The 17,461-nt window shown below is 38.6% G+C and overlaps 1 protein-coding gene across 5 annotated transcripts in view; it reads right to left on the minus strand.

Moving 5' to 3' along the window:
• Nucleotides 1-7,574, minus strand: part of LOC136843798 (zinc finger protein 568-like) — a 51,053-nt gene extending 43,479 nt beyond the window's left edge. For 2 of the 5 annotated variants that reach the window (XM_067112548.1, XM_067112546.1), the window contains exon 1: nucleotides 7,458-7,574. The gene's annotated coding sequence lies outside the window, so the exon portion shown is untranslated. The remainder of the gene's footprint in view (nucleotides 1-7,457) is intronic. The other 3 variants (XM_067112549.1, XM_067112544.1, XM_067112547.1) reach the window with 3 other exon arrangements.
• Nucleotides 7,575-17,461: the final 9,887 nt, after the last annotated feature.

Raw genomic sequence — 17,461 nt, forward strand, 5'->3', positions numbered from 1 at the left:
GTGGTCCAGACAACTGTTTTAAGACGACGTCTAGGTTCCAAGATACTGGTTCTGCCCTCTTTGGCTTACTTCTATTAAAGGATTTTATTAAATCAGAGAGGTCCTGATTCAAAGGTAAGTCAAGGCCTCTGTGCCTGAAGACTGAGCTATGCATAGCCCTGTAGCCCTTTATAGTCGAAGAAGCCAAGCCTCTGGAGGTTCTGAGGTAGCCTATAAAAGGAAATCTGCAATCTCCATCAGAGTTGTTTTAGTAGAAGAGATTTCATTCTTTCTGCACCAAGTGCAGAAAATGGACCACTTGTTCTGGTAAATGCTGCTGGAAGATTGACGTCTGCATTTCGAGACAGCTTCTGCAGCTGCTCCCGAAAAGCCCTTAGCTCTGAGGAGTTTCTTGACAGTTTGTACCCTGTCAGAGACAGAGTAGACAACCCTTGATGAAATCTTCTGACATGGGGTTGTTTGAGAAGATTGTGTCTTTGAGGGAGCAGTCTTGGAAAGTCTACCAAAAGACCCATGAGGTCTGGAAACCATTCCCTTTAGAGGCCAAAATGGAGTAATCAGTATCATCGACGCATTTTGGTGGGACTGGAATTTGTTCAACACCTCTCGTATCATTCCGAAGGGAGGGAAGGCATAAAGCTCCTTGTTGGACCAGTCCTGTAGCACCGCGTCCATTACCCATGTCAACGGATCTGGGACTCGTGAACAAAAACAAGGGAGGCGATGGTTTTTGGATGTCACAAAGAGGTCCAGAGTTGGTCTTCCTCACAGTCTCCACAGGGCCGAGCAGACTAAAGGATGTAGAGTCCACTCTATGGAATGACTTGACTGCCCCGGCTCAGCTGGCCTGTCAGCACATTCAGTTTTCCCTAAACAAATCTTGTCATAATTCTCGTCAGGGTCTGATCGGCCCAGAGAAGCAGATCCCTCGCTGCTTTACAGCGCAAAAGGAATGGCTTCCTCCCTCCTTGCTTACGTACGACAAGGCTATTGTGTCATCTGAATGAACTGCTATGGTTTTGTCGTATACCCACGAAGAAAAGGCTTGAGGACCCAAGTGAATAGCCTTTAGCTCTCTCACATTTATGAATAGTTCCTTTTGATCTTACGACCACATCCCGGAGACTTCCCTGTCTCCCAGGAGAGCGCCCAAGCCCAAGTCTGATGCATTGGCAAAGCAGCTTAGGTCGAGGTTCTGAGGTGAAAGGGACTTCCCTTCTAACAACCTGTTTTCTGACCTACACCAAAGCAGGTGTTTCTTGATGTTCTGGGTCACCAGAAACACAGAGTCTGGAAGCCTTTTTCTATCCCAGCTGGCTCTGAGGAAGAACTGCAGTACTCTCATAAGAAACTTCCCCATGGAAACAAACTGCTCTATTAAGGCCAACATCCTGAGGAGACTCATCCATTTGTTGGCCAAGCAGCTCTGAAAGGAGAAAACCTCATCTATCGTATGTAGACAGGACTCAAGTCTCTTTGGGGCTCCAAAAGCCCAAAAAAGAGGAGTTCAGAGTCATCCCCAAATAAACTATTTCCTGTGAAGGAGCCAACTGAGACTTCTGATGGTTGATCAACAATCCTAAATCCTGGGTTAACAGCAGAGTTTTCCAAAGGTCCTTCACACATTGTTCTGAAGGAGCCAATCGTCTCAGTAAAGTGAGGTGTTTACCCCCATGAGATGAAGCCAAGATGCTAGGGGGGGACAGAACCAGCGCAAAAACTTGAGGGACTATTGTTAATCCAAAACATACTCAAAATTTGAAGGTTTGGTCCTGAAATATAAATCTTAGGTACTTCCCTGAATCCGGGTGTATGGGGATGTGGGAGTACGCATCTTGCATACCTATTGAGGCCATCCAGTCTCCCTGACGAATAGCAGCAAAAGTGGAACGATTCGTCTCCATAAGAAACTTTGTCTTGAGAACAAAGTCGTTCAGTGCACTTACTTCCAGGACTGGTCACCATCCTCCTGTAACCTTGGGAACTACAAACAGCCGATTGTAGAACCCCTCTGAGCTCGGATCTGTGACTGCCTCTATTGCCCTCTTCTCAAGGAGGGAGTGTATTTCCTCTGTGAGAGCTGAAAACCTCTTTAAGCCTACAGAGTAGGCAGTCAAGCTGATGGGCTCCTTGACCAATGGAGGTCGATCTGTGAATGGGATTAAGTAGCCAAACCTGAGAACTACAGATACTCATTGTTCTACCCCTTTCTCCCTCCAAATCTCCCAAAAGAGGAGCCTGGCCCCTACTGGGGTACATAGGACACTTGGTTCATTTACTGGCTGAAGACTTGGATGACAATTTCTTGATCGAATGAGGGGTGAAACGCAAATTTGCAGAAGAGGGGATGTCTAGGAGCTAAAAGGTAGAGGCGCCTTAGGATGCCTTGAGGAATGTACCAAAAGATCTTGCGCCAACTTCTTTTGTAAAGCCAAAGCAATATTATTCACCACTGACTGCGGGAACAAAAACTCAAGTACCAGAGGGGAGAAGAGAAGGGCAGATTTTTGAGTTGTGGTGACCCCCTTTGAGGTGTAAGAGCAGCAAAGCTCCCTCCTCTTTAAAATCCCCATGGCGTAGAGAGTGGCCAATTCACGAGAACTGTCTTTGATCCCCTTAACCTCACAGGAGAGGATTCCAAGAAGATCTACAGATAAATCCGGTGGTACCGTAGGGTGTTCCTGAATCTTACGCAACAGTGCATCATAAGCAGAAGGAGGATAATCTTCCTCTGGCTCCTTATCCATATCCTCCTCAACTGAAGAGATCGGAGACAAGGACAAATCTTTAGCAAGTTTCTCAGGTGAGGAAGGTTTTCTTTAAAAATCCTAAAATGTCCTCTAGAGGCTGCTGAATGGGGGCAAGAGATGGATCCAAACACGAAAAGGTCAAAGCTTGCTGCAGAAGAAGTGCTGCTGTTACTGAATGGAATGATGCCAGGCACTTATAAGAAGAGCTAGGATAATCAGACAACACCACACGGTGAAGACTCTCCGAGCGAATGGGCACTCATGAGCTTCTGGCTGCTCGGCAGCCACTGGTCGCTTGAGAGACACTGAGTGCTTGACAGCCAACGACTGCCTTGGCGGCCAAAGGAAGCTTGGACAGCCATGGGCACTCGGGCGCTACTGGGAGCTCGGAAGCCGATTGGCACTTGGGAGCTGCTGCGCTAATTGGTGCTGCTGGGCGTTTGTGCCTTGAAACATTGGGAGAAGGAACAGGAGAAAAACGCTCTGCTATTTCAACTGGCACCACTAGACACTTGCGTCTAGAAACATCGGGAGAAGGTTCAGGAGACATTCTGACACTGCTACGCTAACTGGCACGGCTGGGCGCTTGCGTCGGTAAACGTTGGGAGAAGGATCAGGGGGGAAAAGCGCTATGGGCCATCCCAAAAACTGCAAGACGGGCACAACTCCTTCACCTTCTTGCATGGCACCTGAGGCGAGCGAGACACCTCCGCCGCAGACCTTTTCAGTGTTCTTGACATGTCACTGAAGTGCCATTAGCGCCTCTGTTCAGGGCTGGAAGCCTCTGAACTAGAAGAAAGACAGTGGGCCTCCGAAAAGACGCCTTTCCAATGGCTATCATGCACTGTCATTACCTGTGACTTTACAACAGGTGCGACTGAGGGGCCCGACTACCCGTGGGCAGACCCCACCAACCTCCCTTGGCCTCCAGTATGGCTTCTCCCAGGTTTAGGGGAGTATGCCAGGGACCTTCGCCTAGGTGAGAATCGGTGAGATGGGCAGCCAGTTCCTCTACTAACACTTCACTAATGTCACTCACTTTATGTTCCATCAAGGAATGCACTGAAGCCCCTAACTGAGCCACTGTGTTCACTAGTAACTCGAATTTACAATCGAATTTAGAGTCCAGACTGGCAATGGCATTGGGGTCGGAAGCGAGAGAGCTGGGTAAAGGATCAGGTGGTACAACTAAAGAGGTGGATATGGGAGAAATTACAGGTAAAGATACAATAGATACATCCATAGAAGACCTAGCAGATTCCTGACTAGCTACAGTCTTGTCATGCTTAATGGTCACTTTCTCTTCCTACCCGTCTCTGGCTTTGATAGATGAGAACTCAAAATCTTCCACTATTTTGGATCCCAACCCTCACACTCAGTACATGGTTTATCTACTGAAGAAACCTGCCCCTGCAAGTCGTGCACAAAGTATGAGAATCATACTTAGCAGAGGTTAATCTCGTTTTACAGCCTTTGCTGCAAAACTGAGAACTAGTCATACTTGTGTCAGACATTGTCAATATACAAGTCAAGAATTAAAGTACAAAGTCACAATCAAGAAGTCTAATCTGTGAAATTCCAAGGTTTTAATAAAAACCCTACTTATCTACTTGCCGAAAGGCTACCAAAAGCAAAAATACTTCACTGATCAAGATACAACCAGAAACAAGCAAAGTATTGAGTTCCAAATCCAGCTGCTGCTCACAACCTACGTCGTAAGCCGGCAGAAACAAATTGAAACCATTTGCTCAGTTGTTCCTCTTCTACCTTTAAGTTTCAAATTTTAGCTGCCAATACTAGAAACGTTAGTTATGTAATTACTTGGTAAGTCACTTATATAAAATGACTCCAACCTATTAAACTCTAATGCCCTGAATTAATGGGAAACTCATTTGGAGTAACAGATCAAAGGAAAGCATCAGAGGACCTAACTGTTACTAAATGGGGAAGCAGACTAGACATGCATTCCTTTAACTCAAGCCTTACAAGTATAGTCCTCTATTATTGTTTCTACAACATAACAAGCTCTCACTGTTTGCGATCAATTACCGCATTTTGTTCAACTATGATTCATATAGTTATTCAATCATAACCTTTTTTCTAAACAAAAACATATCATGAGGGTCAACAAAACTGGAATATACCTACTATGGCAACTCTCACTTTACAGGTTCTTACCAAACGAATATTCAAAAACTAAAAGAATATCCCCAAAAATAACAGAAACCGAGTAAATTAACAATCTGTCAACCTCTTGCCAAAATCAGCAACAAAAATAGACCGACCGGCTACAAGTGTTTGTACCTATTGGTCTCCTGTTGGGGGGGAGGGGAAGTAGATGGACAGAAGACGGAGATTCATAGAAAACTGCGTTTTCTTGTTTTTTTTTTTTCTCAACCTATTGAACTACCCCTGACACAGAGGTAAAATTTCTATTATGGAGAGGTACGGTTCATTTAAAAAATACAGTGGTTCCTCAGCCTACGAATACTGTAATTGTTATTCGTATTTTCAATATACAAAGTAAAATTTTCGAAAAATTCTGTATCCATGTATGAGGTAAAAATTCTATTTACAAGCTGTTTGGTGGAATCTTCCATGCGGCTGGCTGGGATTGTTGGGGGGGAGGGGAAGACGGGATCCCCTTGGTCCTGGATTATAGGGGGAGGGCCATGTGGATGTAGGGACGGAGGGATACATAGTGGGAAGACAATAAAACAACTGGGATGACGGTTCTCTTTTTTTAAAATGTCAAAGTAGGTTCTGAAAAGTCCTTAATTGACCTCATTGATCCCGCTAGTCTAAATCGTACCTTATGTTCGTGTTTGTGCTTGTGGCTGAGCCTTTGCTTAACTTTATCGCATCAAATTTTTGCAATTATATCGTGATTAATACCCGGGAATGACAATGCCACACATGAAGAAGAAGCCTGTTAAGGAAGTGATGGAGGAAAAAGTCTTTAACTGGTGAAGTTAAGAAAGAAATAATCGCCAAGCATGAAACTGGCACACGTGTGTCTGACTTAGCTCGAGAATATGGCAGATCTATGTCAACGATATGTACCATTCTAAAGAAAAAAAGAGGAAATTAAGGAATCAGACACTTCAGTAGGAGTAACAAGAATATCGTATAAGCAGTGTGAAATGTGGGAAAATCTAAAGAAATTTGTAAAAAAAAAAAAACAATCCAAGGTACACAGAAGCAGAACGGGGCACCAGTTTGTTTGATGATGTGGGGACGAGTTATTTTTAAAGTGCTAAAAAATTGTAAAAAGCAAGTGTCACTCGATAGGTAATTTACCTGTTTCGAACGGTTCATATCCCGTCTGGCAAATGCAATACCTTGTTAATGTATGGGTAACTCACCCCCCAACCCCCGGGCCAGTACTAAACATGGCGAAGGACATTCCATTTGGCCGACAACAAACAAATGCACCGCCAGTGTCAGAAGCCCTAATAGTGTTGAAAAAACCAGTTTCAAGGTACTGCACTTGCCGGACGGGATATGAACCGTTCAAACAGACGAGCCGTGCTCTGTCTTGTGAAGATCGCATTAGGAAACCCCCTTGTTGGACGGACTTCAGGGGACAATTACAGGTTAATTACAGCCGACCGCCAAAAATAACGTTGAATTGTAAATAAGCATCCAAAATACTATAAGAAACTGCCATTTTTCGCTAAATACCCGCGGTGTCTCTATTACTTAGAAATACCCAGTAATGTTTTTACTGTCTCTTCTCCTTCCCCCCTTTACAAAATGCTCTCTCTCTTATCTCAAGTCAGCTGTGCATCATCTTTTATGTTAAAGTTTACATTAAATGTTTTATTCTTTTATTTATTTTGTTGAATATGGTTATCATAAACAATATATTGTGCATGCGCTTAAAATCATTGTATTAAAGTGGGTACAAAGGGTTGATATGAGGGAAATTCTTGAGTGTATGATGAATTAATTGAATTCCCAATATTCCTTATGAGACTATTTGGATCAATAGATGAACATTTCAATATACAAATTGGAATTTGGAACGATTTAAATTCGTATACCAAGGAGCTACTGTATAGGTAAAAGTGCTGAAGAGCCATGCATGTAAAACCTATTTCCACAGGGTGCAGCCTGCTTGAAAGCAGATCAGACATATTTCAACAGGGATGCATCCTAACCTTCCGTTAACCTAACCTACCCTAAGGCATCATGCCCTGACCAGGCTAGGGAGGCTTTGCAACTGCCCCACCCCATAATATGACATTTGGCCGAGTGGAACATGTGTGCAACTATTCTGCAGTATTAGCAAACACAGTACAAGGCCCAGCCTAGATTAGGTTGAATAAAGGTGGAGAAGAGTTGCGCACGCTACATCCCAGGTCACTCACCTACCAGCTACCAAAACACACATACTGGCCTACCTTGGTATTCGAACAACCAGCTTCAAAAGCAAAACCAGGGCATATGCCCAGCCCATTTCAACCAGGTTAGGCAACATCCTCGCCTAACAACCTGACCTGACTCAAGGGGCTATAAACTTCACGGATCACCTCAACAATGACCTGACCCCTTAAAACGGGCAGAATAAGTTTCGCTTTATCCCCCAACTGTTCAGCAATACTACCCGCAGCTGTGCCATCATCCACATGAAAGCCATAGCGCCAAACAGGTTAAAATTACTATAGAGAATATGGGCTAACAACAGGCTAAAGGATTGCTTACCAAACCACAAATGTGAAAATGTCTCCTCTGGCTTGATTTCTCCCGTCAGCGTAGATCCCTCGGCTGCAGGTCCCACCTGTCGGCTGTCACTGGAACCAAACAGATAATTATGTAGACGTCAAAATGAACTTCAAAAAGGGATTTGCCTTTGAAACGGCTCCCTTCACTTTCTCGTTCAATTTTGCCTTGCGCTCGTTTAAGGATATTTTCTCTGCGATATCATAGGTTTTTGCTAATTTCTTTCTATTTTCAGTTTCCTCTTTAGACAGATCTGTGAATAGTAGGATGTTGACTATTTGTTCTTCTTTACCTTCCTGAAATGGCTGCTGTTCGAGATACTCAGTTCTTGCTCAGAAGGGTCAACTTGAACGACACGGAACTATTTGTTTATTGACAATAAACGATGGATTTAGTTATTTTATTTAGTTAGTCACAAAATATGGATTCACGTTAGACGTGTTGCATATATCTGGGCTTAAATTCCCTCTCTTCAAGGATCAGTGCAAGAAGGAACTATGGTTTGCTTCTTGATCCCAGAAGAATGTTCATTGAATTTAGGCTAAATATAAAATTATTTGTGATATGCTCATACTCTTCTTTCAGAAAATAATTTACATTTAAATTTATCACATGACTTTTTCTATGTAATGTCTAAGTAATTTCCAGGAGAATGCAGAATTATGTATTGATAAGAAAATATATGCAATATACAATTGGGCTTCTGCGGTTACCTTAAGGTTACTGCAAGCCTTTCCTGTGGTGACACTCATTTCCTCTTGTTCGTGTCCTGATGGGATATTGTAGGTCCAATTATAGTGGTCAGATTATTAAATGTTTCTTAACTCATCCTGAATTAGCTGTGAAATTTTTCAGGGTAAGACTTCAGGTCTTCAAATACCCTCTTACGAGGGTAGTGCAGTAAGTGCACCTTATACGGCTCATTGTAGGTATTAAGGTTCTTTACAGCGTTCCTTCAGCCCCTAGCTGCAACCCCTTTCATTCCTTTTACTTTACTTCCATTCATATTCTTTTTCTTCCATATTGCTATTCACCCTCTCCTAACAATTTTCCATAGTGCAACTGCGAGGTTTACCTCCTGTTACACCTTTCAGACTTTTCGACTCTCAATTTCCCTTTCAACGCTGAGTGACCACGTAGGTTTCAGCATTAGAGCTTTGGCCTAAATTCTATATTCCATTCCATTTCATTCAAATATGTGGAACTTTCCCTGTTAGCAATCTTTGGCTGCTTATCAGATGTATCCAGAGGGTAGGATCGTCAATGCTATTTAAGAATTCGGAGACTTTCCGAAAGTTTCATTCAAAAGATTTCATTAGTTGGTCTGAAAATGAACTGTGATTAAAGTTAATGTGAATTTTCATCGTGGAAGTGAATGAAAGCATGCGCCTACAGTTTAAGAGGTGCGAAATAATGAGCAGGTGGACATGTACTGCTGGTTTATTAGGAAAGCAGGCCTCTTATAAAGCGGCGTGCGGATGTCATACAAAGGAATACAATGGGATACAGGTGACCCGAGGTCAATTGCTCTTAATGTGAATTCGGACAGGCAAACACAAATAACATAAAAGATCAAATTACAAGAATTGGCACAATAATACTCTGACACAAAATGTAGACAGGCATAAATAAATCAGTAACAGATACGTATTTACACAGATAAAAATGTGGCTATTTGGTTTGACATAGGCTTGTAGGGGAGTCACCGTAGAAAACGGGAAGTTCACCACAGAAAATCCGTTGAGCGGGGACTTTACAACAGGTTCAAGTTGTAAGGTAAGTTTACAGTTGAAATATTACAATTATTTGTGTGAAGCAAGGCATTTATATCAAAACATGTGACTAAATTTCTTTAAACAATTAACAAAAATGTTACCCATATATAAAAAAAAACACCCATTTAGGTCTGGGGAACTATGATTTACTGAATAACAGACAAGGGGAAATGAAAAACTTAACTATTTATTTGAAATATTCAGGGGAAAAAAACCGCTGTAGATTTAGGAAAATATCGGTTCAAGAAAGGAAAAAGTAGTAACGAATCTGTAGTAAAAGAGAAACTCCATACTGAGCGGTAGTAATTTCATCTCAAAACATGTGCATACACACACACAGATATATATACGAGTATGTGTGCGTGTGTGTGTATCTTTTGAGATGAAATTACTACCGCTCAATATGGAGTTTCTCTTTTACTACAAATTCGTTACTATTTTTTCCTTTCTTGAACAGATATTTTTCTAAATCTACAGCGGTTTTTTCCTTGAATATTTCAAATACATCGTCATAAATTTTTCATTTCCATTTGTCTATTATTCAGTAAATCATAGTTCCCCATAATGGGTGTTTTTTTATATATATATATATATATATATATATATATATATATATATATATATATATATATATATATATGGGTAACATTTCTGTTAATTATTTAATCACACACACATATATATATATATATATATATATATATATATATATATATATATATATATATATATGTGTGTGTGTGTGTGTGTGTGTGTGTGTGTGTGTGTGTGTGTGTGTGTGTAGGTATTAGAAAATATTAATGTACAATTATGAGAGAGAGAGAGAGAGAGAGAGAGAGAGAGAGAGAGAGAGAGAGAGAGAGAGAGAGAGAGAGAGAGAGAGATAAACTTAAAATTTCCTTGATGCAAAAATACATAGGATTTACAAAAATATTACTACAGGAGCACATCATATATATCAGAACAAGTTTTTTTTCTCTTATAAGGCAGACTGTTTTATAGATGTCTCACTGAGAGAGAGAGAGAGAGAGAGAGAGAGAGAGAGAGAGAGAGAGAGAGAGAGAGAGAGAGAGAGAGAGAGAGAGTTCAGGAGAGGATAGTGAATAAGGCAGTAATGGGAGAATTTTCAGACACATGTCACTGTGAATTTATGCAGCTTTTCATCTCCCGTTTTCAAGCTTTTTTTTTTTGTCCATTGAAACAGAAAGAAAATGTTGATATAGAGAATAAAGAAATAAACAAAGTTCCATTAAAATTAGGATACTGCAGTATGACACAGTAACTATACATTCTAGCATCGCCTCACGATGAACATTGGTGAGCGACTGAGCGAACGTAAATCTGAATTCGAAAGAAAATTTAAATCTCAACATTTTCGTATTGCAATATGTAACCTTTATCCCCAGTGTTAACTAATTTGTATATGGAATTTTTCGAAAGAAATATGTTAAGACAGAATTATCTCACTTAACATAGTATGGTTCAGGTATATTGGTGACATAATATGTGTTTGGCCAGGTAACGAAAATGTAAATATCTTCGTAGATTTAGGAAAATATCAGTTCAAGAAAGGAAAAAGTAGTAACAGATCTGTAGTAAAGAGAAACTCCATACTGAGCGGTAGTAATTTCATCTCAAAACATGTGCATACACACACACAGATATATACAAGAGTATGTGTGCGTGTGTGTGTATCTTTTGAGATGAAATTACTGACTTTCTCAATATGGAGTTTCTCTTTACTACAAATTCGTTACTATTTTTTCCTTTCTTGAACAGATATTTTCTAAATCTACAGCGGTTTTTTCCTTGAATATTTCAAATACATCGTCATAAATTTTTCATTTCCATTTGTCTATTATTCAGTAAATCATAGTTCCCCATAATGGGTGTTTTTCTTTATATATATATATATATATATATATATATATATATATATATATATATATATATATATATATATATATATATATAAGGTAACATTTCTGTTAATTGTTTACCACACACACATTATATATATATATATATATATATATATATATATATATATATATATATATATATATATATATATATATATATATAAATATATATATATATGTGTGTGTGTGTGTGTGTGTGTGTGTGTGTGTGTAGGTATTAGAAAATATTAATGTACAATTTGAGAGAGAGAGAGAGAGAGAGAGAGAGAGAGAGAGAGAGAGAGAGAGAGAGAGAGAGAGAGAGAGAGAGAGAGAGAGAGAGAGAGAGAGAGATAAACTTAAAATTTCCCTTGATGCAAAAATACATAGGATTTACAAAAATATTACTACAGGGAGCACATCATATATATCAGAACAAAACCTTTTCTCTTATAAGGCAGACTGTTTTATAGATGTCTCAGAGAGAGAGAGAGAGAGAGAGAGAGAGAGAGAGAGAGAGAGAGAGAGAGAGAGAGAGAGAGAGAGAGAGAGAGAGTTCAGGAGAGGATAGTGAATAAGGTAATGGGAGAATATTTTTCAGACACATGTCACTGGGAATTTATGCAGCTTTTCATCTCCCGTTTTCAAGCTTTTTTTTTTTGTCCATTGAAACAGAAAGAAAATGTTGATATAGAGAATAAAGAAATAAACAAAGTTCCATTAAAATTAGGATACTGCAGTATGACACAGTAACTATACATTCTAGCATCGCCTCACGATGAACATTGGTGAGCGACTGAGCGAACGTAAATCTGAATTCGAAAAAAAATTTAAATCTCAACATTTTCGTATTGCAATATGTAACCTTTATCCCCAGTGTTAACTAATTTGTATATGGAATTTTTCGAAAGAAATATGTTAAGACAGAATTATCTCACTTAACATAGTATGGTTCAGGTATATTGGTGACATAATATGTGTTTGGCCAGGTAACGAAAATGTAAATATCTTCGTTGTTAAAGTAAAATGAACTAGTGCCATCAGTAAAATTCACTATGGACATGGAAAAGGATGGTTGCCTAACTGTTTTGGATCACCTAATACGTAGAAATAGCGTTGGGTTTAACTACTGAGTGTACAGAAAATCCATCAATATTTCTACTTATATGTTCATTGTTCTTCTGGTCGCAGCAATAAAGTTATGAAATAAGTTTTTCGATCAGTGTCCCTATAAGCGTTATGTATATGAAGCCCTGAATATGTTTATGATGAAATATATATAATTACGAATATGGGCAAGAAATTGAAATATCATGACTGTATTATACAACGCATTGTAAGAAAAAAAAGACATTTTGTTAAAAAAAATCTTAAAACACAAAACACCCGCTTTACTGCTATATATTAATAGCTTCAAAGATATTCCCCATCTAAAGCATTTTAGGTGGACAGTGTCATTTTGTACATTTGGGTAAAAAAAAATCTTACAATCAACTAAGCAGGGCCGTAAAAGATAGTTTCAATAATGCACTGGAAAGAAACACCACCGAGCCTAATTTTATAAAAAGAAAGTTTCGGCAAGGACATGAATATTTATCAGGCATGGATAAACTTGATCTATTAATCTTTAAAGGAATATGCGAGGGGTTTAATTGTAAGGAAGGTATTTGAAAGATGGGGAAGTAGTAAGCGGGGGTCCCGGAGGATTAGTAAAATTTGACCTGTTACTGATGAAGGGAGAACTCTACAAACATCTGTCAGATGCCAATTCATGGATTCCAACCGTTTGTATGTTGCATGTACTGTCCTGCTAGCATATATATACTGTACATATATATATATATATATATATATATATATATATATATATATATATATATATATATATATATATATATATATGCATATATGAATTTCTACCACTTTTATCAGCCCTCTGATAAAGCCGACACCGGTCAGATTTATAACCGGTTTTCATTTTTTCTCCCTATGGTGTTTGATATATAAAATCACGTGTAAGAATGGTCATAAGCACTCACACACATACACATATATACATAAATAAATATATATATATATATATATATATATATATATATATATATATATATTTATAAACATATACATATATATTTATATATATGTGTATTACTAAGAAATCACAAAAGTAATTGCGTGATTTTGTTTATTAGCTGAAGCCACTGGGAAAGTTCAAACTGGAATGACAGAGTGCCAAGTACTTTCGTGTATTTTAACACATCTTCGGGGTACAAAGATGTGTTAAAATACACGAAAGTACTTGGCACTCTGTCGTTTCAATTTGAACTTTCCCAGTGGCTTCAGCTAATATATATATTTATATACCTGTATATATTTGTATATATATATTTTATATATATATATGTATGTATGTATGTATGTATATATATATATATATATATATATATATATATATATATATATATATATATATATATATATATATATATATGTATGTATGTATGTATATGTATATATATATATATATATATATATATATATATATATATATATATATATATATATATATATATATATATATATATATATATATATATATATATATATATATATATATATATATATATAATGTATGAATGTATGTATATCATCTGATGGAGTGCCCGTCTGCGTTTTCCCTAGAAGTAACCGAGCACTGATACCTTTCTCTGAAAAAAAGCGGGATGCCGTATCTTAACAACTAACCATAAAATTTTCTTGAAAATAATCTCATTATATTTCACACACCCAAATACTTACGAGATGCTACCTAATCTAAACCAGCCTAACTTAACCTAACCTAGGGGCATGGCTAAAAAACCGGGCTGGTGCAGTACTACCATACATCTCAGCAATTTGCGTCCCGCATCCCGTCCTATGTTAATGGTATGGAGACAATAATGGCGTCATGAATATAATTTTAGGTTTGGCAAGTATACACTGCAATGTACATCGTTTGAAATGCCTTCAAGATTAACATCAATGACTTTCGCATATAATCAAGACTCCCTCATCGGATCCCAGAGTCTGAATCAACATCCAAGGGAAGATTCGGAGACAGAGTGAGGGAAACAAGCTTTGTTCCAAAGACTATTCAAGCTAATGACAGGTTAAGAGGGACGATTCACGGTAGAGACCAGATCATTAACGGATTTTCCTCCTCAGCTGATCTGGTTTCATCGCAGCGTTTCTCTCGTGATCGGGACTGTTTAGTCGCATCATCTCATCATCTGTCCATCCTGTTTGATGTTCATATTGCTACAGTATAGCAGAGACACGAAATATGTGTAATTAGCTACGAGACACCTGATTTCTGTACAGATAATTATATATATATATTTATATATATACATATATATATATATATATATACATATACATATATATATATATATATATATATATATATATATATATATATATATATATATATATATATATATATATATATATATATATATGAAAATAAGAAGGCCCATAAAACACTATTTAAACGTTGAAACCATATATTTCGGGCACTTGTTTCTGTGCCCCTGTTCACTGGTAGAATATGGACAGGTGGAAAGTTACAATGGTATATATACAAAAAACATGAAGGTGTGGCCTTAGGCCTCCGATGTTAAGGAGGTGGCGTTTCTTAAGAAGGAGGAGATTGACCAAATTCCTAGTGGTTTTTGGCCTCATTAGCTCCCGTTTGGCGATGGATCTGGCGGTCGCGTTTCTTGGGTCATCTTCTTCAAAAGGGGTCCGAGGATTAAGGTGTCAATGGCGTCCGATTTCCAATGTCCTCCTGACAGGTTCATATTGTTGGTTTGATTGATGATAGCAGATTCCAGCATCTTTCTTTTGTACGGACAGCTACTCTTGAAAACCAACTCCGCCCCACTCCAGTTAATGACATGCCCTGTATTTCTAATATGTAGGAAAATTCCCGAACTCTCCGAAGCGTAACGTACTGATCTTTTGTGCTCTGTTATTCTTTGCGAGAGCGATCTACCTGTCTCGCCTACATAAATGTCATGACAATTACTACACGGTATCTTGTAAACTCCGGCTTTTCCTTTTTGTTATTTAAGTATACGTTAACGAGCGAACTCCCGATGGATTTGGGATAATGGAAAATGAAAGGATTATTAGAACTGAGTTGCTCGGTGGCCTTTTGATGTTTTCATCGTATGGAAGCTTTATTTTGTTGTTGAAATCTATTTGTCTGTTGTGAGTGGGACCTCTGTAGTATATTTTATTTGCTTTATTAATAGCCCTCTCGATAATGTGTGGTGGATAGAGCAGTTGCGTTAGGTGTTGGCGGATCGTGTTAAATTCTTGATCCAGGTACTCATTTGAACATATCCTAAGTCCTCTGAGGAATAGGTTGCACCCTACCATGATTTTTACGGAGACGTCGTGGTAGCTTAACCCTTTGATTTCGGTTGTAACGTATACGACGCATTTAATAAACTGGCCCGAACACTGTTGTGTCGTGGTATCGAGCACCGGTAATTTCCTTTTATGTGAAGGACTGATGATTGAAATACTGGCCTCTTTTTCTTGATATGGTAACAGTCTGTCAGTTGCCATACAGTGAATTCATATAAATTCACGTGTTTCCTAAAATTCATTAGTCTTCATCAAGATGTCACAGGAGGACGGGGGTCAAGGGTACGACATCCTCGAGTTGATCACGGCAGATCGAGAGAAGAGCTCTCGACGAGGATAACTATTTTATAGACCTTCTCGACTCATTTTCTGGATATGAAAATGAATCGGATTTAGAAGGAAATGAAATGGATAATTAGGGTCCTGGTACAAGAGACAGTGATGAAATATCAACCGACAGTGAAAATGACGAAAATCTGCCACCTACAAATGAAAGCCAAGGTGTCAAAAGAAGGCGGAGACAGCGAAGTGACCCAGATGATGAGTGGGAGTGGGCTGCCAGCAATTTCCAGCCCAGAGATTTCATATTTGACAGCAGTGGCAGTGGCATTACGTCGAAATGTAATGTGAATGAAAATTCAAAGGAAGTAGACTATTTTTTGAATTTTTCGACAACGAATTTATGGGGCTGATTGCTGAAGAGACAAACCGTTATCAGAGATTCCTTGTTGATACGCTAGGAGATGCAGTGCCAAAGTATTTGCGAAAATTTGCTCAGGTTACTGTGGAGGAAATGATACGGTTCCTTTGTGTGATTATGATCATGTCGCATATAAGTAAACATCGCATCGTAGATTACTGAACTACGCTTGAGACATTCGAGACAAAAGGAGTGAGAAGGCTGATGGCAAGGGACAGATTTCTTCAAATTCTACGGGTTCTACATTTCGTTGATAATTCACAGGAAACAAGCCCAGATAATAAACTAAAAAAAAATTAAACCCGTGCTCGACAGTGTGCGTAGAAAATTCCGGGAAAAATTTCAACCTTTCCAGGATTTATGCATAGATGAAAGTTTAATGTTATGGAAGGGAAGGCTAAGTTTCAAGCAGTACATTCCAGATAAAAGAAGTCGATTTGGAGTGAAAATATTTGAACTTTGTGATGCCAAAACGGATTATATTGTCGATTTTATAATCTATACTGGAAAAGATACAGAGATATTGGTAGATGAGGATCTAGGGGTATCTGGTTCTGTGGTAAAAACATTTATGGCCTCGCATCTCGGAAAACATCACATCCTGTATTTCGATAATTGGTATTGCAGCCCAAAACTGCTCAAGTATTTGGGCGATAACGAAACAGGAGCATGTGGAACAGTCCGGAAAAATAGGAAATTTATGCCTAAATTTCCTGATGTGAACAAATCTGAGATTTCGTCTCAAAACTGCAAAAGGAATATTAGGTTTAAAATGGCAGGATAACAGGACAGTGTATATGTTATCTTCAGTACATGAAAATATAATGGTAGACTGTGAAAAAGGTGTCGACCAGGGAATTTGTGCAAAACCTGCATGCGTTGTTGACTATAATAAGAAAATGCGGATTGTGGACAAGAACGACATGCTTATTAGTTCTGTGAAGTGTATCCGTAAAACCACGAGATGGTACATAAAACTATTTTTCCGTCTGCTTGATATGATACTAGTAAACTGTCATCACTTGCATGGATTTGTTACTGGCAAGAAAGGGTCATATTTACAGTTTTCTAAGTCAGTCGTTCTGCAGTTGATTGAAAGGTACCCTCCAGCACCTAACAAGATAATTACCCGCACCGTAATAACGCAGCCAAGGCGGCTAACAGAAAGACACTTTCCTAATCCAGTTCCTCAAC

Source organism: Macrobrachium rosenbergii, chromosome 12 (genome assembly GCF_040412425.1).
Source record: "Macrobrachium rosenbergii isolate ZJJX-2024 chromosome 12, ASM4041242v1, whole genome shotgun sequence".
In the NCBI taxonomy this organism is placed as follows: domain Eukaryota; kingdom Metazoa; phylum Arthropoda; class Malacostraca; order Decapoda; family Palaemonidae; genus Macrobrachium; species Macrobrachium rosenbergii.